The sequence below is a fragment of the Anopheles gambiae genome, chromosome 3 (genome assembly GCF_943734735.2).
Source record: "Anopheles gambiae chromosome 3, idAnoGambNW_F1_1, whole genome shotgun sequence".
Lineage (NCBI taxonomy): Eukaryota > Metazoa > Arthropoda > Insecta > Diptera > Culicidae > Anopheles > Anopheles gambiae.
Window position 1 is genome coordinate 95,622,888 of NC_064602.1, and position 24,894 is coordinate 95,647,781.

At 44.3% G+C, this 24,894-nt stretch overlaps 1 protein-coding gene across 2 annotated transcripts in view; it reads right to left on the minus strand.

Moving 5' to 3' along the window:
• Window positions 1-24,894, minus strand: part of LOC1280509 (calbindin-32) — a 53,404-nt gene that overhangs the window by 23,703 nt on the left and 4,807 nt on the right. For both annotated transcript variants that reach the window (XM_320356.4, XM_061661485.1), the window contains exon 2: window positions 9,848-9,899. The gene's annotated coding sequence lies outside the window, so the exon portion shown is untranslated. The remainder of the gene's footprint in view (window positions 1-9,847; window positions 9,900-24,894) is intronic.

The following is a 24,894-nucleotide window of genomic DNA, read 5'->3' on the forward strand; positions in this document are numbered from 1 at the left end:
ATCTGATTCTGAAGATTCACCTAGTCAAATGCGAGATTCATGACTCTCAAAAGTGGTAAATATCTAAAGGATTGAAAGATACTACAGAACCGGGTTTCTAAGATTCAGATATCGTGATTCAGATGACTCTTCAACAGTCGCATGGAAGAATGTTCTCAAAAGTTCCTTTAAATTAAAAGTAGACTACTTACTCGACCTTTTCCTGAGCGTCACAGACACAGACACAAGTGACAACTCAAACAGAAAACAAGAACAATGTTAATCTTATTGCCATCAATGCCATCGAAATTCCATCGTACTTTCACTTCATGAAAACCATCGACCTCGCTTGCTCGACGACAGGCGACCACACATTGGAATGTTACTTTACCGAGAAAAGAAAGATGTTTCCGCGGTTAAGTGGTACCGAGGGCGGTAAAAAGGACAATGGTACCGGATGGTTTGATGTAGTCTCCGCCGTAGTAGCGTGACAGCCGAGCGACCATTTCGATTTCTCCGAACCATCGGGAGGCGGTGGAATGAAAGCAATGTCGTAATGTCATGTCGAAGGTTACACCCGTACGACAGTCTAGCAGCACCACCACCAAGAGCATTGGCACACTAAAGGACAGCACCAGTTCGCCCTCGTTTCAAACGGACGATAATATTCGTTCCTCTGTCTTCGCAAACGACATCGTGGTCCCGGTGAGCGTTACTTTGCTTCCGGTCGGATGTTGGTGAAATTGGTTGGTGCAAAAGCCAGCAGAAGCAGACGCAGCAACCCTTTGGCCAACGCCAACGAACGGATGCAATTTCTTGCGTCCCAAGGGGCAACCAGAGCTCCCACCAGCACTGGAAGCTCCGTCCCGCCCGAAAGCTTGGGATTTGAAACCATCTAACGAGCTTTAATCCGACGGCATCCCTTTTGGGTATGGTTCTGGTGGCTGCTATCCTCCCTCTGCTATCTAACGCTTCATCGAATTGCGAATCGAAATTGTAACATCCCACTCGCGTGTCATTGCCCTCACCGTCCTCGACACAGCCATCGTCGTGTGCTTTTGATTTGCTTCAGTTTCAATTTATATTGACTTCCTGAGGCCATGCGGCCGACGAAGCTGAGGTTTTATACGGTGTGGATTCGGTCAAAAGAGCTGGTTCTACATTTCTGCAGTTGACGCATGAAGGGAGCGGCCACTGTTCTGCGCCAGGAAGATTAGCGGGTGGGATTTGAATGGGTTCAACCAACCTAGGGGGTCCTGTGTGTCTTCTTCATTCGAGAGGGCACGCTCGAACCGTCACACCATTGTGCGATAAGTTGTGTGAAAGGATTTTTGTGGGAGGATTTTCCAACAAAAGTGCCTTGTGATGGAGGAAATATCGTATTCATTTTTGCCAGATTTATTTGGGGAAAATAATATAACCTAATAGTTTTCTCCAATATTCTTTTTAAATCCAACGCCTAGATCCGTTTTGAAAGAATTTAAAAGAGGCATTCATTTCAAGTCGCACGAATGATCGTAAATCGATATCATTTCCCGGAAACGAACGGCCCAATATTTAGTGCCTTTTTATGCGGCAGAGTCCATTATGCAAAGCAGCAAATCAACGATGCACAGAGGCGAAACTCTTTCTCTGTCGTATGGAAAAGTGCGAAACGTGTTTCCATTTGCGAAGGACATTAAGTTGATTTAGTCATTTCCTGGCTTTATTCTGCCACACACTCTTTCTTGCTCTCTCTTTCTCTCGCTCGTTTTTTTTTCTTTTCCAAACAGCCTTGTGCGCCGTGTAGTTATGCAAAACAGCTCAAACGATAAATGACACCCGATTGCATCTCAATCTCCGGGTGTGCGCGCAGAGGCATGAAAAATGCACTCCTCCGAGCCAAGGCTTTCGAGTTCCGTTTTTCCAAACACCGTTCAGGTACCGATTGAGCAGTACACCGGCACCGATGTGATGCTTGATGCTAGAGATATGACGCTCGCCCTGGCTCATGCTAATCTGCACTATCGTATCAACACGGACCACGCATAGCACACCCGCATAATTCATTCCGTTTTCGCCCTGACACTCACTGTGGGTGGAGGAGGGTGGAGCAAATAACGAGCAAGCAACTGAACTGCATTTCAATATTGCAAGCAAAGTGGGTGCAATAATTCTCGAGCTAGCGAGCGAGACTTATTTCCCTCTCAATCTATTGGGAAATAATATCGCACTCGTTCAACGAAGAAAAGTGTAAAAAGCAAAAACTCGTCGTTTAGAAAGATTTGCTGCAGCAGTGGTGCAATTGAAGTTTAACAGGAAACGTTGCATATTGACACAGAAAGACGCAGATTTCAGGATTTTTGGTAAAATCGAAAATAGAATTCAAATTTAAAAAAGGCAGACATTTATATCAAGATTTGTACAAAAACATGCTGTTTCGTATACCTAAAATATCAACAATATCGTACTTGTTCAAAAGCTTCAAAATATCATACTCTCTTTGCCAGTTGTGAAATGCTCCGTGCCAACTGTTAACCAACCGTGCGCATACTAAACTGCTTTTGCCGCATTGTGTGGTTATGTTCGCAGAGCTATGCACACGGACATATCCCTGTGCCGCATGGAGCGTTCCCATGAGAAGCGACACTCAAACTGGGAAGAGCGAGGAAGCACCCACGATGATCATGATATTGTATTTGCCCCAACCGACTGCAGCTGCAGCTGCGAGTGACTGGAACGAAGCCGTACACCGGACTCCGGGCTTTTGGCATGAGTTATGTTTTGCTAAAACTGCTAGCGACGTTTCGATTCCGCTTGATAAAGCCCATGCAACCATCCGATTGTTCGCTGGCTGAGCTGAGCAAATGGCACAACAATACGTGGAACGCTCTGATCTCGCACACAAACAAACGGACCGATGGGGCCGGCTCGAAGGATGCGAGGTGAAGCTTGCGAAAAAGCCTGGCATTAGCTTCGTACTTCGAGCTATGATTTGTGCGTCCCATTGTGGACCACAGTCTGCAACTGCATGTTCGGTATCGATGTAAGGGGCAATAAAACATGCCATGTATACGCGTCGCTCGAACAATTGAATTGTCACCCGAGGGGGGAGGGGGCGGTTGGTTGGAGCTACGTGCTGAGATTGTGAACGGAAAGCTTCCGGGAAAGTTATCCGTTGGATTATGGGGCTGTACTGGGGTAACGATTTGCGGTGTAAGTCGTGCCAAATTAACAGGTTTGAATTTCAAGCATTAGACGCTGTGGATGACGCTTCTACATTTGCACATTTTGTATCTAAACCTGTAAGAGATGACTATACTTTAATGCTCAGTGCTGACGTTTCTCTTCACAGACAGCAAACCAGAGTGAAGTACGAAGTACGGACAATTAAATATTCAATCGGAATTGAAATAGAAAAATTTGAAGTCCTAATGTAGTGTTAGGACCTAAAGATATAAGTTTTCTATTAAAGCTATTATACCTACTCTTTAAAACAAAACAAAAACAACCTAAGGTCCCCACGCTAAGGTCCCCACGCTCATGTGATGGGGATTTAGCTGGATTTTTTTAGCAAACAGCAATCATCTACCACCCAAAACAAACAAGAGGAAACGAATTAAAATCAAATCATTCTACAGAGATTAGCGGAATGCTTTGTACAAAGCAAATAACCAACCATGACGTTGCACGTGCACTAGTAAACTACATTGCTATCAAAATTTCACTCTCCTGACATTCTCTCGTTCTTCTTAAAGCAAAGCAAAAAAGATGCAACTTCACACAACAGAACCACCCGGCTCCACCGTAATATGTTTGCAGCCGGTGTAATATGGGAATGTAAATTTGATTTCGTAAGATTAAAAGCATAAACCATTCGGTGCGCGATTTGGCCAACGCTTGCCTGCTACAAATTCCCCTGCCAGAAGCGGTGCAGTGGAGATGGTGCATTCCGCGAGCGAGAGGAGCAGTAAAATGCAATTTCACTCAGATTGTGGTACTCTCTTCGTTTTTTTTTGCCGCATTGCATACCTTTGAAGCACCGAAAATCGTTTAGGGAAGAGTTGAAGATGTATGTCGTTTTCGCTTTAACATTTTTCACAATAGGACTGTGCAATTTGAAGCAATTGAAATAGTGAGCAGTTAATTGCATTTGAACGAACTGGAAAACTTTGCAGTAAAAAAGACAATTAGTAAAACGCGATTCGAAGGACTCCAAATCAAACAATTGTCCACAAGCAATTCGTGTTGCTGGATGAAGGAAATTTGATGCTTCACCAAGTCTCCAGCATTGCTTCTTCCAAGAGAACAGCTCAATGAGCGAAACGCTACCCCGGACAACGATACCGGAGCCGGAGGAAATTCGTTAGTGGTTCGATTGGGATATTTGCTGCTCGTGCCAGCCAGTTCCAGGAAAAAGTTACGCTTCCGAATTGTGAGTCATGTAATTTGAGAGTAGCCAGAGTGAAAGCTCAAGTGGCTCGATTCCGTTCGGACAACACCGTTACGGTCACCATGGTCCCGCCTGTGTATGTATGTGTCAGGATGCGAAAAAAACCCGAGGGAACATATTTATTTATAGGAAATAAGCCGGATACAAGAAGGGTTTTGAGGCGGTGTAAGAATGAAAAAAAACACACACTCTCGACCCCCAAGAAATAAACGATCATAAATAGATAAACGTGGAAAACCCTTATCGATTTGGAGGAACACTTCACTGGAGCCAAGTAAAAAGGGGTTTAAGAGAACGTTTTTGGGTTCGATTTTAAGAACCGTTTCGGGAAGGTTACACTGTGTACGGAGCAGAAATAAGAGAAATCTAGCAAACGGTGGCCAATTTACTTTTATAGCTGCAATGAAAAGATTATCCAATGGAATGTCGACCATCACACGCGTACGCCCCGATGGGCAGGAGGCACAGGGTAGGAGCTTTGAGCAAGAGAGTGGTAGGCAACGAAATAACGACAGTTTCAATGAATTTTAAATTAACTTCTACCGAGTGGCGGGTGTTAAAAAATGCAAACAGCAGGGCCGCCATGCAAACGAAAGATGCCAAGAGGAAAAGAGACCAACGACCAGAAAAGCGTCGGAACAGAACTGGAAAATGCCACAGCCAGTAGTGTCAGTCGGTGTGAGTACAAATTGGTAGCCAGATGTTTGTTGCAGCACTGTATGAAGGACACGGAGAGAGTTCTGATGATGATTATTGTGTGAGGAAAATTCGTAACTGTCTTGGGGGGTTTGAATAAACAATAGTTTGAATAATAAAGTTCGCAATCGTGACTGAACACACCAACTACCAGCTAGAACTCTGTGAAATCGTGATGTAGTAAAACCCTTTCACATGAGTGTAATTTCTAGTACAGCAGGATAAAGTTTTTTTAAATTATCGCTTATAGGGCGTCAAGACTTGAACATAGAACAAGCGAGTTGCGATGCCAACAACTTACCTACTAAACTACGGATCTGGTACCCATCTGCATGGCTTAAAAACAATAAGCTTCCTGTATCACTATTTACTCAGCATTTATCGCGCAACAAACGTTTACGATGCAGAAAGCTCTTAAACTTCCTTCCCCTAGGACGACTTTCGTCCATTTTCCGACATCAACTGAATTATGCTGGCTAAGCGTATATTTAAGAGTAAATAAATCTTTCTAATCGCAGCTCTACTTCCTCTCCAGCCACTCCGCCCTTAGTAAACGATTGTTTTTTCACGAGCGGAAACCTATTCCAGGAAGCTTTTGCTACAATCACGAAACCATTTCGGGCGGTACGAGAAAGAACGAAAACAGATGCAAGAATATTTATGTACGCTTGCAAGTAATTTCATTCCGTTTCTTAAGATTCTACAGCAGACGATTCATGGTCGGTTTCATTCAAGCCCCGATAAAATGCTGCTATCTTCCGGATGAGGCTAAATCGCGTCTATCTTAGCGAGAAGCTTTTTAGTTGACTTGCACAAAACAACTCTAAAAAAGGGCTTCTCTTTTGCAACCACCGAGCAAGTGACAGTGTTTCAGCATTGATTAAATTTTCAGGTGCGTTGCGTGACAGTTTGTGCCCATTTGGAACGATAGGGAGGAGTCGTACACTTCCGAGAAGAAACCACCGGAATTGTCAACCTCTGGCAAGAAAAGACCGACACCGACGTACGTACAGGAAACGGTGGCTGGGACGGTATGCTTTTCTAAGGCGTTTCTCTTCAAGGAGTGGTTTTGTTGAGCGTTCTTCCACGAATTTAGCATTACAACATTCCCCCGTACGGAAGGCACAGTTTATGGGAGCTACGTTTTGAGGTGTTTGCTTCAAGTTGTTCTATTCCATGAAGATTCATGAAAAATGAGAATGTCTTTGCGTGTTTTCTGAGGGAAGTGTGACTTCGTTCCGACACGGATATTGCTGGCAGTCACACCATGCAATGAAATTGCATTTTCGTTTGTTTATCAAAGGTGTTGTCAATAGCAGTAAATTGGTAAATTTTTGTTTTTTTTGTGAAACATTCAAGATTGAATCATTTTAACGCCAGGATCGTGTACCATCTTCCCTAATAGATAAGTGTTAGAAAAGTTAAAATACAACAATCACTCCAAGAAAACTGAGTTTCTGCGAAAATCTACGATCGAAAAAAGAAAATCCAATCTACTGTCCAAACAAACAAGCACTCGAAGGCGTTCTACGCTCAAGGACTTCTGAAAACGAGCTCAACAACCGTCTCGAGCCGAGGGTGTCTCTTCCGTATTCATCAATCACGGGCCCTAACCGAAGTGACTACCGCGCACCAACATCAAAGCATCGGGAGCGCTAATTGATTACTGCTGCCTGATGAAGTACTGACAGCTCCCGTCCGTTTTGACTTCCACTCTAGACTCCTTCAATACAGTCCAGCAAAGGAAACCTCACGCCCAAGGACACCGAAACGAGCACAACCGTTTATAGTGTGTCATATCTGTAAGCGGCCGTTTGAAGGCAGAGCAGGCTTCTTGATCCTGAACCTACCGAGCAACCGCCACTGTACCCCGCATAGTCTCTCGGGGCTACTGCCTTTCACGTCAAGGACACTTGTTGCGCTTCCTCGTCGAATACAACGTTGCTTTTGCGTGCGACCAAGAAAAAAAAGCAAAGCTGCAAATCATCCACAGTATGTGTGCTGTAAAAAAATAACAAACCCACACACACACAATCCACTTCCACTTTCTTAACCCGGTAAGCAAGGCAAGGCTGGAAGTCGTTGCACAACCACTGCTGTGGTCAGTATGATTGCTGGGGTTTTTTTTTCTCTTTGTCCACTTCCTCTCGTACAAAGCACGCAAAATATGAAAGAGAAGTTTATCGTTCCGGTTTCTGACACCTTCATCGTGGTTGTTGATGCAGCCACACAAAAATGTGTCTATAAGTGCCTTTAACCGCAGAAGATAAGCGGAGGAAGGTGGATGAGAATGCAGGAGGTGAACGTTCTCTTTCCTGCTCCACTTTCAATTTCCTGTGTTACATCAACTGTTCGACGTGCCGGAATGGATATACTCGAAGTGACATCCAATTACTGATAGTGAAAAGCTTCTTGCTGGATGGACAGGCTTTCAAGCAACCAAAAAGAAGGAGTTTAATAACATAATAGTAAGCAAAGATGTAGAAAATGTAAAAAAAGTTGAAGTACGTTTTTTTCAGAATTTAAATGACAAACTATACCATTTCACGCGTTGATGCTTATCATTGGTCCAATGGAGCCGAGGGTAAGTCCGGAGACAACCATTCTTCAGATCGTGAGTTCAAATCCAGCCTGCATCAACTTGTTGCCATTTTAACTTATAACTTTTTGTGATAAAAATCCAATCATCATCAAGTCTACAAATGACCGTCAATGACTTATCGTTGCACAAATTACTCCGAACAAGAAAAAGTAGAGTAACTCGCAATTAAGGGAAAAACGATCTACACGCTGATTTAAATAGTACAGCATCACACTTAAATTAATGAATGATACATACTTATGTCACTCTTGTGCACACACAAAAAAAACCAGATTGGTGTGCAAAAAATGGCACCAATTTGTCTGCCAATCGAGCGCGGGACCACATTTGGCGCCGGCTGCCACCTCGGCCATTTGGTAGACGAATAGCACTACTCTTCACACAGGACCCGGGCCATGAGCCCATGGTGCTAACGACCGTACCTCGGGGGCTTGGGTAAAAAAACAGTATCGGAGTTCCGCTTAATGGTGGCTATCAATTTTCCCTGGCCCTTCCCATCAACGTCAATACCTTTTGGGGGATCCATCAATTATACTAATATTTATCAGCACCCGCAAAGCGGGCAACCGATCCCGGTTCGCTTTTTGTTTCGTTCGTCCGCACTGATTGGCATCACACTTCGCGGGCACCGTGTGAATAAACTTTGCCCTCACCATCCGCGGGCGGCCGGTCGATCCCTTCGATCCCTTCGCTTCGTTGTCGACGGTGCGGATCGAATTGTATCCGACGGTCGATCGAGAAGGAAGGATGTTTGGGATAAACTGTAAGTGAGCTTCCTGCATTCCGCCTTTTTCCATCCAATGATCTGCAGCTCTGAGCATCGGAATGTAAATAATATTGGCTTCGTTTGCTCAACCATTCCGAGCCCCGTGGACGGAGAATGATCGACACATTTGTAGCTGTTGCTTTTTAGTTCACCGACTATACACTTCCAAAGGTTCACGGTCACTTTGTCACGTACGAAAGTGCCCAGAGGGCATGCAAAGATCGATGGTGTGATTTACATTTGATGAATGACTAACCGGTGGTGTGTTTGCTTGCAGCCGGTGACAAAGCTGACAGGCAGACATGACACACCGTAATAAATGTTATTGGTGCCCTGGAGGTAAACAATATTTTATATAAAAATACATTTGCAACGTGGTGTGTTTGAATCAGCGAAACTGTTCGTAGACTGTTCCACGTAAGCTGTACAAACAATTAAGCATTCCAAAATCAAAATAACTTTTTGGATTTTAAATTAAATTTAAACCAACTCTTCGCCGTTTCCTTTGCCTTTGTGTCGTATTTTCAAAAACAAATACCGATTTTAAGCATGATCGTTTGTACAGAAGTTGTGAGCGAAGTTACTGCACATTTTCTCAACTTTTAGGACTATTGCAAACCGGCCGACCGCCCGCCAGTTTGAAAGCAACGCAACGAAAGCACGATTCGGCACAGACCGGCAGGAAAGCAGCAGCTGAAAGAAAATTAACTATTTAATTAGATTTTCCTTCGCTCCATTTGGCAGCGGCTCGGACGAACCCCGCCCAGAGAGAGCTTTATCACGTCGCACCACTAATGAAATCGGATCGACGGACGAGAAAACTCAACACACACCACCCCACCCCGGTGCTTTTTTGCCGCTGTTTACACTCGCAATCGATTGGTTTTGCCGCTTGTCTCGTATGCTTTTGTGTGAAAGCAAACCCGGGAAAGCTTTACTTTTACATTGCACAGGCAAGGGAAGGGGAAAAAACGAAACAACAAAACATTGAGGCACGAACGGTGCAGAGTGAGTGAGTTTCGATCAGCGTGCATAGTGCCATTTTTATGGCATGTAGTGGTGATTTTCCATGGAAATTTCATTGTGAAGGAAACGGCGAGTGAAATAAGCACTTGAGCGCTGGAAGCACGACGGGGCGATAAACCTAATCAAATGAAATGAATGCTACCGGTGGTGTTGCAGTGTTGTTCGATTAAGGTACAAGATTAATGCAAGAGGTAAGGATGAGATTCTTTTGCCTTTCGGAACAAACAATTACTGTTCGAAGATTAAATAAAGCTTCTACAATTTGAGCTTCTCTATAAGCATTTTTCGAAAAGTTTGTACGAATATGATAATTTCTTATCAGATTTTTCCAATAGTTTGCTCTTACCTAACCAAGGGTAGTGCCTTCTTCTAGGCTTTTTGTTTACCGTTTGGTGATCCTGGAAAAAAAACGAAAACAAATCAGAATTACAAATTCAGTTACGAATCTTCACAAATCACGACATCATTATGCAGCGCAATATTTAAACAGCAGCAAACATAACCATCCAAAACATCATTTTCTGAAGCTCACAAACAGTCCTCACTTGCTTGTGAAAGATAAAAATGTCTTCCCCATTCGCCGCCAAGCCTCATCCACCATGCCAAGCCTCCATGGGCGCGTCGTCTGTCGATATTAAAACGACTGCGCGTACAAACGGCGCTTGTTGTTTGGAGACAAATAAACATACACAGCAGCGCTCAACAGACATTCTTTCGCCGAAACCACCATTTCATCGGCACCCATTTGCGGACCCGTCCTTTAGCAAACGGACCATCAAATCGTTTCCGGTAACGAGCGATGGGCAGGAGCGCCACCGTTCTGCCAAAATGCTGCAAATAAACTGCTACGCCCCGGTGTATGCAAATGCCAACTTTCCGCCCGGATCCAGGGCTGTATTTTACCACCAAATTTTCGTCAGTCCATCCAGTTTGCGGTTGGGGCTAACGAGCTGGGAAATGGGGTTTGTTTTATTTTCGGTTCGGCTACGCAAGCTCTTCCAAGCGCGTGCCAGGACCTGTGGTTAAAATTTTAAAAAGTCTCCCCCTTCGTTTTACATGCATTTAAAATTTTACAATAAAATCTACCCCAACCACTGCATTGTGAGCTAGTATTACCGCTTAAAACATTACCATAAACCTTCTTCCAATCCTTCATATTGCCCACGTATTATCACTAAGGAGATTACGATCAAAAGATTATGATTCATTCCATTTTTAATAAGAATGTATACCGCCACCGTTTCGAAGGCTGAATGAATTATACTTCTAACAGCTTTTTTGAGCACCAGTTTCTGTATTTTTTGTTCTGATCCCACTCTACACCCTTTCCCATGTTTGCTGGCAGTGTTTGTTTCACAGTGGAAGAACGTGTTGGGCTTTCGCTACCCGATTTGCAACAAGCCCGGCGCCACAATATTCGAGCAATAAACAACGCACGGCGGGACAACAGCGCGCGGGTCGCGGGTGTTCAAAATTTAATCATAAAATATTACTTCGACAGAGAGGCTGGTGCTGTACTTGGACCGTTTGTACGTTCCTCCCTCGGACGGGGATGATCAAAGGGCCAGCCTTTTGCAACGAGGCAGAGGGGATAGGGAGATGTGACTACGGGGTTGGCAAATTTTCCCACCGAAATGTTTTATTACAAACCATACATCTTTTCACCACACAGCCCCTAGCGACTCCCCTTGGCAATACATTGCGCAGATTACGCGTGGTTTTATTATTGACCCTCGGAGCTTTTGGCAGTGTGTCGATGTTGAGCTTGGAAAGAGAAGAAGTAAACAGCACTAAACAAAATAAAAGTAAAACTTCAAACGCGAAAGAAAATAGAAATTAATTGTTTGCATGCGTTACATATTAAAACACAAAGTTATATGTACAAGATGAATTGATGTGAACTTGAACTGTTACATTCCCATCCCTTTATCACTTACAAATTAATACAGTGACATAAAATTGTCTAAACCATATCATCAATAGCCGGTCTCATAGTACAGTCGTCAACTCGTACGACTTAACAACATGCCCGCCATGGGTTCAAGCCCCAAATGGACCGTGCCGCCATACGTAGGACTGACTATCCTGCTATGGGGAGATCAATAAGTCACTGAAAGCCAAGGCCACAAGTAGTGGTACAGGCAGGCCTTGACCGACAACGGTTGTTGAGCCAAAAAGAAGAAGAAGATATCATCAATATAATACTGTCTTTTCCTATTTTTGACAATGTAACAACTTAAAACAACGCAAACAAAACATGTCCCCATCGTCCAAAAACATGCACATCTCATGACTTTGCTGCATGTAACGTCCACAATCATTGCATGATGATAATGCTTCAAATACATTAACCATTCATCAACAGAGCTGGAAGAATACATCGATACAACTTCAATGCCTAGAGTTAATGTGTAGCGGTATTCACTCCACTCTCAAACAGTGAGAGACTCAACCCAACAGACATGTGCCCTAAGAAGCGAACATAATCAGAAAGAGCAACAAAGTTTAATTACAGCGTATGTTTTCGCTTGAAGAGGTTTGGGTTGAGTTTTCAACGACCCTCTCCAAAATCCGGCAAACGGGCCATTTACGGGCCTATTTTGGGGACTAGGTGGTTTGGAGGCCTATTGGATGGACATGGCGGGGGTTCTGGTGTGGTCTACGAGCGGCTTAATTGCCGGTCGCCATCAAGCGAAAGTCCGATTGACACTCGCTCAACCGGCATGAGCCCGTAATCGCATTTGTGACGACCACACACGGCACACACGCATTATATACCATACACGTTTGCTGGTAGGCTCTTAAGATCTTGACACATCGATGTGATTGATAAGTTCAGATAATATACACCTTTGATACAAAGGCGTTGTAAGTGATGTAACAATGTTAGACTAATTTGGACCCATACTTTGATATTATTTTAACAAAAACGAAGCCGCAAAATGTGAGTGAATTGGTAAGGATTCATAACTCAACTCCCTTCTATTACTAACGCTTTTCAAAGCTTCCATTACCGGACACGGCAGGCCGAACACACCAAACAGTGAAGCACTCTGTACGGCTCACTTCATCCGTAGCCATATCAAACCGATTGGGTTTTCATTGACATCTGCCGGGATGTCCCGTGGGTACCCGTCCTTGGAAAGAGCCCGCCATATGGAGGGTGCATCGTTCACACTGGTGTGGTTGGTGTGGTGTGACGTTGAAGAGAGAAAGGCTTAAACAAGAGCACACTTCTACAATCACAGTTGAGGGTCCTGTTGACCCATTGAATTTACTCCACTGGCACGCCTCATTGCACCACTTCCCTCACAGAGGGTTATGTTAATTTAATTTACTCAACAATCAGTACCTCACACAAACACACACACGAGCATACAGCAGTATCGCAATCGAAATCGAAATTGTTCGCCTAAACAGTGCGTCGTAGTGGAAGGCTTGAGTGCTTGAGCGGGAAACAAATCGCTATTCGATTGATGCCATTAGAGCGGAGCACATGCATTGATTGGGAAATCGGGGTGATTTATTGTGTACGCTGCGATGAAATAGGCAATTCCAAAGATAACAAAGCTTTGACGTTGAATTTGTGTACAGTTTAAATTAACCATTTCAACAAACCGCTGCAAAATGAAGAAAAAACTAAACGTTTCCCTCCACTTAGTTGCTCACTTTTCGCAGTTACAGTACCAATTATCACGAAATTTCCACGCGCCCGCGTGTTGCGCTTTTAATCACACTTGAAAGCTTACCCGTCCCCTGAAACAATGGGGTGTGTTCGTGAGTTTGTGTGCTTCATTAAACTGTACTCAATGCTAAATGCTTGCCGGATACGGTGCCCTAATTGCATAGATCGTGCAAATTCACTAGGCTCGCCGAGATTTATAAAGCCATAAAAACGGGGCTCTGTACCACAAGCCGTGATTGACGCACCGAAAAAGCTCCAGTCACGCAAACACGCTCAACAGTGGTGTCAATTATGAGTTACCCACGGTGGGGCTGGCTTAGGCGCAAAAAAAGCAACAGGGACACCAGCAGGGTGAAGGATGTTACCGATACGCGACGCGATGTTGAGCTTTTAAGTATCAAGGACCTAACCGTTGTCGCTTCCTGTCGCGGTGACAAGTGCAGCTCATGCAAATGCTGTCAATGCTGTCAATTACTGACGGGCACTACCCATGCACCACCCGTTCTTATGCGAGTAATGCATTGCTACTTGTTGGGTGGACGGAACGTTCAAAACTTGAAACCTTCCCGGACCCTCATCGTGTTGCAGTTAAAGCGAGCAGCCTTGCTAAAGACAGCAGTGGCTTTTTAACGAACCCGAACAAGAAATCTCGCCAACCAACTTTCTATAAAAGTCTGTCAAGGGGAGCGAGGGAGAGGATTGCTAAACTATCTACTTCCAACTAGTGCACACACACACACACCGGTGAACCGGGTTGAAAACGGATGGCTGGTGGTCGGGTGGTTTTTCTCCACCCACATGCCCATTTATCACTCTGACAGGTTGCCAGGTTTCGCCACGAATGTCGTGCTAATGGGCGTGGGGTGCAATTCATTTCGAAATAAATTACAACACACACACTACTATCACCAGGGAGAAGCGTGGAGTGTGTGTGTTAGGCGTGTGCCATTTGAAAACGAGCCCTAGTATGCACAGGTGTTACTCGGCGCACGTGTGGTGACTCGCTGGGAGTTGGGGAAACTGTGATCCTCGCGCTGTAAATTACCACAACCGAGCGTGAGCACTCTGCTCAATCTTGTCGAGTCGTTGTGTGTGTGTGTGTGTGTGTGTGTGTGTGTGTGTGTGTGTATGTGTGTATGTAGATCCTCGACTTTGGAAAGTGTGTCGCCCAAAGGATACACGCGATATCGCACCGGTGAATAGAAATGTCACATTAAAAATAGTTTCCTTTCGAGCGCTTTTCCTCCTCGCGCATGTCGGGAAGATGCATTCATTTCGAAATGGAAATGGCCAAGGTTATTTAGGGATGGTTTTAGGAAATGTAAAACGTAAGGATAGGAATGCGCAATGCTTGGAATGGTGTCATTAAGGAAAAGAATGAGCCAAGTGCTATGAGCAAAATGGAGTCGATTATTCAACAAAAAGTGTATTTTAGAGTAAACAATTTGTAATTCCCAACGTAACATTTTTGAGGCATTTAGTTGCCTTTAACTTTTCATACCTTCAACACACTTGTTTTTTACTCTCAAGTGTTTTAATTCTAAATTAGTGCCGGGAATGCAATAAATCTCAAGCACACTTTGGCTGTTGAGTTAAAAAGTATCATTTTATCAAACCAGCAAACAAACAAAGAGCACTTTCTGCAATGCACGTGAGCTCACCGATCGAAAGCAACGAGAGGTTAAGCAAACGGTTTTTGTCTTATCGCACTAGCACTTTTTGCCGCTCAAAAGTTTCAAAGTAAAATTCATTCGCCCTGCCATTTGCGCCCATTATCGGACTGCAGTGACAGTGGGGGGGAGCGCCATAAATCTAATAAGAAGCTTAGCGAAAGTACTGATAAACGAGCAAATGATCGCTTCAAGGATGGATAGCTTTGCCACGTTACCGCCACGTGGGTTTGACTTTACAGACAAAAACAGCGGGAAAGCGTTGCTTTTTACGGTCGATTTAACCATTTGGTGCAAGAACAGCACACTAGCATTTTGTTCTATTTTCTATGGTCCCTTCGTCGGACAGGACAGGGCGTGATTACAGGAAGCATTTTAGTTTAAATTAGACGAATACAAAAGATCCAATTCTGAAACAATAGTTAATAACCGAACATTTTAATAAATGCTTGGTTTAACGGATGTTTCGAAAGAACGTAAAGAAACTTTTGAATTACATCAATGGTAAGAATATTTTAAAACTCATTTCAAGCAAATATTTCCGTTTTTTGTGCAGAGTAAACCTCCACAAGCATCGCAGTACAACCAAACAGAATGACACAGGATTTGTACAGATAATCGTACCAACAATCTCTAATTCTTGGCTGTCCACCTGCTGAAAGAAGCTTTTCACCGGGCTCAAGCTGCTAACACGTATCCCATGCGGACGCTTTCAAGCTTACCCTGAACGACAAAATAAGGCCCCATCACCACCTCCCAACCAGAAACGGACCGAAACTGTCCGGGCAGTGCAACGGTGCAAATAAATTTGTTTTGTATTTGCCCGCAGGCAAGGAGGACAACCGGAAGCAAAGTCCATGGTGCTGCTGCTGCTTGGTGAAGGACAGCCTGACAGGCTGCTTTGCTGAGTGGGAGACACTTAGCCAACCATGAACAAAAAATGGATGAAACAAGAAAGGGAAAAAAGTTTCTCTGTGTCCCTTTTATTCTTTCCGAAACACGCGCTGAGATGGACGGAAGCCAAGCGAGTAGTAGTTTGTGGAGGTGGTGGTGGAACGCTATCAAAGCCATTTCAACTCGAGCATCATAAGTCAGGGCAACAAAATAAAAGAAATGACTCCACAGTGCATCCCAACCAACGCCAAGTGGCGTCGAATGCAACGGGGGCCTTTGAAAACGGGAACGGCGTACTTCTCGGCCAACAAAAGCTACGACGTTGTGCGCTGGGAAGGGGAAGTCCCATCGTCACACGGTTGACTGTTTTGTGGCGGGCAGTAAGAGTGTGTGTGTGTGCTAGCGCACAGCAAAGCACGACCACCAACCGATGGGTAGCGGCCACCCAGCCCAGCGTGAAACGAATCAAACGAACTCCGATCTCGAAAAATCCGTACGGTGGCGTGGAAGACAAGCAACGCGGCACATGCAGTACAAATTTAACATTTATCACAAGGGAGCATAGAACTCGTCATAGGATGTGGGAGGGTGCATGCTACGTGCACGATAGCAGGACAATAAATATGTGCTGTGTAAATAATACCGACAACGGAGGCCATTCCGTGTCGCAGTAGGAGAAAGAGTAAAGCTGTTTTTTTGTTGCTTTTTATACTTTCCTGCCTTTTAGTACCATTTGTGGCAATGATCTTTTACGGTGGCCGTTCGAATCACGCTGAAGCTGGTAGAATTAAATGGGTTGCCTTCATTTACCAGCAACAAAATAGTGTAAACACCCTCGCACTGTTATTGATGATGTATCGAATGGGATTTGATCAGATTAGCGCTATCGCTTCACGTAGAGCAAAGGTAGCAATATCAAACGAACGTCTGCATGATTTATTTCGTACCGTGTTTTTCGCTATTCCGCAGTCGTACGTGGTTTTGTGTAAGGTTTCCTGGATTTGGAGACAGATATAACGGATTTAGCACCATTTCGGTGATAACAACGTGAATAATTCCAAAAGTAATATTATAACTAAATACATTGTAATCCTAAATTAAGACATAGAGTAAGGCTTATCCCTATTTTTACTTTATTTTTCTTAACTTAAATTAGTTACTATCAATAACATGCAGATTCATCACACTCTAAAGATAATAAAAATAAAACAAAGATAGTATCAACATAAAATAACATTCATATTAGTAATTCATCATACCATAACCGACACATCCCTACGGTGCGGTGGTTAGAGAAGGCGACTGCTACAAGGCCGAACCTATATCAAAATCTCATTCCGACTGATTTCGCACATCTTGAATCTTACGATTTGATTCATAAAGCTTCAAAACAAACCTATTTAGGATGAATTTGATTATGTTCTGCGCTCTCTATTATAGCGCAGACAAATCAACGATTCCAGTTTGGTATTGACGCAACATGTAATCCTTCCAAAATGAAAAATCCTTCAAAATGAGATTTACAAAATGAAACACCAATACGGATTTAAAACTCGTTTCAAACCATCCCGAAATCGAATCGAACGCGCAACACATGCTCCCTCCCACGCTCTCCTGATCCTTCTTCCTCCGGCAGACGATTGCTTGGAAATTGAAGCCAAAAATCAAACAACCCTCATCACTCAACCACACACCGATTCTCGACAGTCAGTAACAGATTTACCATTTAGGCACTCGGAAATGCTGCATTTTCTCTTCCTCGCAACCTGCTTCTGCCTACTCTCTACTCCACTTCCACCGTGTGCACAATCCCAGACGTTCGCTGATCTGGATAATTCAGTCCATAAAATTACCATCCATTTTCGTTTGCCCACAAAGGAGACTGAGTTCCCATACCGTGAGCAACAATTTCTTTCAATGTTTCCGAGCGGAAGCGGAAAAAGCGTTCAGAATCAACTCCGCACTGCTGTGGCAGCATAAATTGGAATGTGGAAGACGATAAAATCGTTTCAAAATCTAGCAAAATCGCGCTCAAATCACAAAGGGCAAGAAGAAGCAGCTTCACAGACTGATATGTTGTACCGCAGCTTGTCAAACGAATCACTACTGCGTTGCTGGCTGTCAAGATGTAAAGTGGCTGGTACGAGAACCATATGCACAGCTTGTCCTTGTCCCCTTCTCTGCTCGTTCTGCTTTACCTTCACTACCAAAGAACCTGCTGCTACCGTGCCACAGATGATTGATGCATCCTCTATCACCCGGAGGATGACGGAGGCGTATGCTAAGGACTCGTGACAGATAACCATCTGCCTTCAGGGGAACTCACCACATCTGTGTGTGTGTGTGTGTGTGGAACCAGATTGCTTTGTGCAAACTCCTTTTTTCCTCGCTTTCCTGCATTGTTGGTCGTCGCATGGAAAACAGCGATTTTACAAACACACGCTGGCGTTGCGCTGTGAAGGGAGCCAATGAGTAATCGTTCGTCAGGCCGGCTGGATCGATTGATCGATGCAACAATCCGTGCCGGCACCGGACCGGACGGAAGGAAGGAAACCGATTTTTCATAGCCACCAAACGCCGTCAACGATGGCGACAATGGCGTCAAAAGTGGGGCCGGCAACATGGAAGGTCAAGTAGACTCTGGGGCGGGAACTGGGTTGGGATTATCTCAGTGTCAACTAGTGCCCTCCCTCACCAAACGATAATTGAATAGGAGCGCCCAAACTGACAAGGGCACCATTAGTGCACGTACCCCGCTCGTGTCTCACCTCATTGGACTCTTGACAGGGCCCGGGTTAACTTCCCGTTCAGCGACTGACAAGCACACATCCGACAGGTCGCTTCCGGACCGGTGTTCGCTCCGTGGCAGACATTGCTGCGGTAGTGAAGAGTGTCGCTGTACGGTTAACTCTTAATTGCTTGGACGGTTTAGAGGCGGCGAGAGATAGTAAAAACACATTACGGAAGATACTAAGAGATGAAAGATAATAAAGACAATGAGACCAGGGTATTAGCTTTGTCCTTTGAACGGAGACTTAACCTCTGCTTACCATACTAATACAACAAAGAGCTCTCGTCTTAGCAGGAGCTACTGTAACTCTTCTGTTCTCGTCTCTTGAAGACTCCAGTACAATCAAACATCATTAAAGGATATTTTAAACCCGATAAATTTACCGACTGCAATTCAAAGCCACCCAAGCAACACAACGACGCAAAACCCATGCTCCATGGTCAACCCTTTTATCGATATCCTTATAATCCCAACGTGTGTGCGTGTACCGCACGTGCAGGGTGCTGAATAAATGATTGCTGGCCGCTATCTAATCGATCAACGTGATCGATTTCATTCTACCTATTTTTAATTCACCTTTTCCTGCCCTTTCCTGCCATCGTGCCGCAATAAAGGGGTTTCTTGTTTTGCGACGACACTGCCGCCAGTGTCCTCCCCAGACCCTCTAGAACTGGTTGAGGATGAAAATAGAGCCAGTGCGAACGAATGACAGTGACCTCGAATAGTGCGGATTAAGTATGCAGTCACCGTCAGGACTGACAAAAATCAATACCATCCCTTCCGCAGCGAATGACGTCCGATGGGAGATGGCTCCGGCCAACCAGGACATTGGATGGACAGGTGCAGAAACATAACTAGACACGGCAAAGGATGTGTGACATTTAATGAACCCAGTGACGGTTAATTAGTTGAATTTGGATATTAACATAAAATCATTCCAAACTTAATTTTATCTAAAGTTTGAACCATTCTTTCCTTAAACGATGTATCAAAAGTTATCACAAAATAGCATACATCATGTAGCAAAGGCTCTACAAAGCATGACAACTTTCTGAAACGAAATAGAAATCCTTTTATGCTTAGCAGCTCTGTGTTACTTCCCAAAAAGCATTTTTCGTACAAGTTAAACGCTTTATCTCTTCCTCCACAATGTCAAAATCACACCATTAAGGTGGTTATCATCGATGCAGCATGGAAGTATCCCTATTTGCAAACATCTTCATTGCAATCATGTCGATAACACTTTACTCTTCCGGAATACACTGCCAGCTTCATGAAACACGATGCCAGATGTAAATTTGCAGATCATCTGCACCGAAATCCCAACAATATCGTAACCAGTCAGTGCTCTCCGTACATACACACACACACACACACAAACACACAGACAAATGGCATAATCCACCCGAATGGATGTAACAAACCCCCTAATTGCACAGCAAACATTTGCACAACAGGCAGCAGCATCAGCAGCAGCAGCAGCCAGGTCCTTCCTTCCCAATCTACATGCCACCAAAAACAGCACACACAAACACACACAGACAGACTGAAGAATCAACTTGCCTGCGAGCATTCGAGACTCATAAATTATGCCCACGGTATCTCGGTGTTCCATGTCCTCCCCCCACCTTGCTTTCACCCGCTTCAGTGCCGCAGCGGATGCATTTGTTTGCACGCTGCGTTTGAAAAACTGGAGAGCGGTGGCGTACACATCCGTCATGCAGGACCTGCTGTTTGCTGTGCGCGCTGCGCTTGGTCCATCATAATCATTACAACGGACTGCCGTGCTGCACCGGAACACCGCACCAGCCGGAAGTGCCTGCGTTTGCGTTGAAAGGCAATCAAATTTAACAAACGCAGCATGAAAACCGAACCAAATCCCCGTGTACCAGCCAGCACCGGTGGCCATGGGCAGCAGTGATTGGCATTGTACTTTTGGGCACCATGGCAAGGCATATCCCGGGGTTGGGTTTACCGGGAGGGTAAATCCTGCAAATAGAACAAGCACCGAAATGACATGCCCCCAACCGACGCAACACTTTACACAGTGAATGAGGCGAAGCGGGAGCTGTGTTTGTATGGAAAACAGGAATTGAAACGATGCCAAAGGTGAACCCGACGGGCGTGTTTTGTGGCTTTCCTTTCAATAATAATATATGTGTACCCCTTCGCCACGCCAAGCGATGGAGACGCATGGTCGCTGTCGAAAATTGCCTTCTGTCCCCTCTTTTCCCCTTGAGCCTCGTTCATTAAATTGCCAAAAGGTTGACCCACTTGACCGTACATGCACGGTCCGTTCGATACAGGGGCCCTAATTGAAATAAGCCCGGTGCTGCCAAACTCGGTGTACGGCACATACGGTGTTGTTAAGGTGAAAATAATTAAGCAAACGTGCTGCTGCCTCTTTTGTTTTGCAGAGGGAGTGAAGCGAACACGTGAGCGCGATTATGCACAGGGTAACGGCTGAGCCTAGTGGGGTAGAAAGTATGTTTAATGTGTTTGAGTGTGATAGAAAGGATGAATAATTAAGCTTGTTTAATGTGAGGAATGTGAGTGTTTCGTCTCCTGTCAGAAGCATCACACACTCGACAAGCATTGTTTTCTCTTTGAAATGCGGTCCGATTTTAAAATTATTTGAACATCATTCAGCAATCCTTTCCATGATGGTTATATGAGTCACTGTTACAGAGTTTCAAAGCACTCCAAAATTCCAGCGCTAAAAGAGATTTATGAAACACACAATTTATTCGAAGCCAATCGATTGAGTTTCAGACCACCTCGGGGCATGCCCCTCCAAGTATGTTGATCGAACAACAAGCGCATAAATCGCAAATTGCTATGCAAATAAACATCCTAATTGCCAGCCACCGTTTAAGGTCAGTGAGTTCTCTTTCGGCGCGTTCATAAATTCCAAAACGCCGAGCAGCCAACGAACGCTACCTTATTTACATTTGCGTTTCGTTATGAAAACACTATTTTCCATACAGCAAAAAGGGGGGGGGGGTGGAATACCAAGCACACCCAGCGGGGACATTCACCACTGTCGATTGGGTGCCAAATTGTGTCCAACGCTGTGTGCCCACTGGGATGCAAATTTATTGCCAATCAAACCGTGTTCACCACCAGCGGACCTGATCCAACGTTTTGCTTCATTTTCGCACATTTCTAATGTAATCTAGAGAATCCGGTAACGAAACACACCTGCCGACTCCCGGTGGCTTTTGAGGAAGAAAAGAAGAAAGAAATAACGCACAACACAAATAAATAAGCAGTGCGAAAACTGCTTCGCACACAAGACGGCAGACATTGCTATTGGCCGTGTTCTGGGCGTGTAATGAAATTCAGTTCGAGTACTTTTACGGCGGCCCTCCCCCATAGTTGAGCGTTTGGTGGCCCTCAAAACTAAGGTTAGCTAAGGGAAGCTTCGTTGATTCGATCCTATGTGAGGTAACATTTCCCTCAAGCTCAAGGTGTAAAGCTGATGCACGATAGCGTTGTGTGTGAACATTTCCCAAGTGTTTTGTGTTTGAAATAGAAATATTCTAATTTAAAAATTCTTAGAACACTACTTTTGTGACTTTCGGAGCTTGTGAAAGGTATAGAAATAGAATATCAAACCATGCAAAGTGAAAATCATTCCCTATAAAGACAGACACACAAGCAAACAGTTATAAACTGAAGCACTTTAATCACCCATCCAGATGTTTTCCCAGAAACTCTTCCCAGCTGAACACCTGCACAAACACACACACACACACACACACACACACACACACACACACACACACACACACACACACACACACCGGGATTTTACGCGTTATTCGCCGGGTGCTACAGGTTTTCCTTTTATTTTTCGGGGTGGAAGCACATTTTCCCGTTCGTTGAGCCGTTAACGTTCGTCACATCGTCACATCCCTCCCGGGGACTAAGGGTGTGTGTGTGTGTGTACACACATCCCAGTATCGATGACGCAAGCGAGTGTGTGCGATACATCGGCCCGGGTAATTGGTGCCACCTTTGATGGCAGCGCAATATTAACGCAACGCAGGCCGACGCAACGGTCTAAAACAGTGTCAACAGTAGTCCTTAGCACGCACCGCCCCAAAAGTCTTCTTTGTGAAAGAGGAGAGAACGCGGCACCGTCATCGTGCGGACGACTCGCTGCCAAATAAGGGGCTAAAAACGAGCAAGAAAGTAAACCCGCCCGAGCACGACGCAACATCAACCCAACACGGCAGCGGTGGCGGCAAGAAAAAAGCTCGTGAAGGATACAAAATCGATATCTCAATAATTTGGATCGAGCTCGGCGGCTCGGAGGCAAATAAAATCGTCGTTCTGGCTCGGTATCAGTATCAGCCACATACGGACGGAGGCAGGAATGATGTGTGATTTTGCTCCGGCCCATGTCGTTGTTGCTGCTGTCTGCCGGCTCTTACGTGCCCGGTAGAATGATTTTGCATCACAACGAGCCCGAGCACAAAAAAAGGATACGGTTGCGAAGACAGCAAAACAACATCAACTCCTGCACACACATACACACACACACCTGAATGAGGTAGGATTTGCCAGAGCCAAGCCTTTCAGTCACACAATGTGATGGCCAAGTTCGGGGAACAATCCTCTCGGGGAATCCGTCTGCACGGTACTCGGTGAGTTTGAGGCGAAAATACACTACCCTATTGTTATGCAACCGCCTCGCTGAAGCATAAGCAGGTGTACTCTCATTCTGATGTATCGAGGCTGCGGCACTGGTCGCTGGCAAATGGGAAAGTTTTACAAAGCGGAAGTTGGTGTGCGGTAGGAAAGTGGATCTTTTTTTCTTTCTTCAGCCCGATTAAATGCGCACCGGGATGCTGAAAGAGATGAGCTTCAAAAGGGGAAAGGGAATGAACGAAAGACAAATAAGGCAGATGGATGGATGGAGGAAAACGTGTACTTTTGTGCCATTTTCATTTGCGCAATTTTAAATAGTAGTGTTTTGTGAACATTTTTAGCGGAAGCAATAAATAGAAAAGGACTCAGAAATATTACGACAAACCTCTATTATTCCCATCTATTTGCCATTTTATGCCTCTGGTCGATTTCAACCTATCTAATCTCTTCTGGCTAGCTGAATATGCCTTGCTACTTGAAGCTCATAATCGAATAAATGCAGCCAAGTGTAGAGGATAATTTGATGGGCATTAGAAAATTGAAACCATGGTCGAGTGGGTAAACAAATTACCATACAGAAGATGCAAAGCACGTTTAAGTGTGGGTTTGATTACAAACAGCATTCAATGAGCAGCTTAAAATGGGTAATTACTAAATTACTTCAATTTCTTTTTTTATTTTCTTGTTAAAGAAAACTTATTATAACCAGATAAAGTTTATTCCAAACCTGTTTAAAGCTGATTTTTGAAAAAAAAATCCGAATAAACTAATATGCCTACAACACAATTACCCATGATGTAGATTCCTGTGACTAAAAACGCAATTAAATTCTATTCTTAGATACTGTTAAGGAAACGCTTCGTCATTGTCCATAATTCCATAGGATGTTGTGTTTTGCTTTGAATTTTGAACTCTGTTCCCCCTGGACCCTTTCGACGGATTTACGGGGGAAAGCTAACTCTGAAGGGCGTTAGTAACTCCCAATGTCGTGATCAGAAAAAAGAGTATAAAAATTATTGAAATAGCTCTTTGCAAGAGACAAGGAAAGTACAAATTTGAAGACTCACTCATGATAACCCAGCAAATCATCAGTATCGCTCACAGTATCAAGCTAATGTATTACTTTTTCTGTATAGAACAATGTAGTTGGAAGAGGTTTATAGCCAAATTAATAAAAAATAACATCATGTAATTACCATACCAACTCCACGTGTAATTGCTCTGAAAAAGGAAGCCGTGTCATTTTTTTTAATACTTTTTCTTATGGTAAATTATACAATTTGTCAAACAGTCGCAATCACGCACAGTCGCTCATTGCCAGCACTAGGAACCACATTGATACATTAAGGTGTTTCATTTCACACAAAAAAACTATTCCAAAACAAGAAAACGAACTAAAAACCAAGCATTTGCACACACACACACGTAGAGGCAAATGTAAAAATAGTCATCACCTTGGGGTCGAGAATTTGCACACGAATCATAAATTTACCCTACCGAGAGAGAGAACGACCGAAATGGAGCCCCCGGAACACACCCCACCGAAAACTTAATGACGAAGGGAAAAGATCGCAATCTTTTGGACCAGAGGTAGATTTCATTACATTTTTCCCCTTGCCGTAAGTGAAAGTGCGCAACCACCCTGTCTCGGCGAGCGGCAGGTAAACGCACAACCACACATGTTTCGGCCCGTTGGA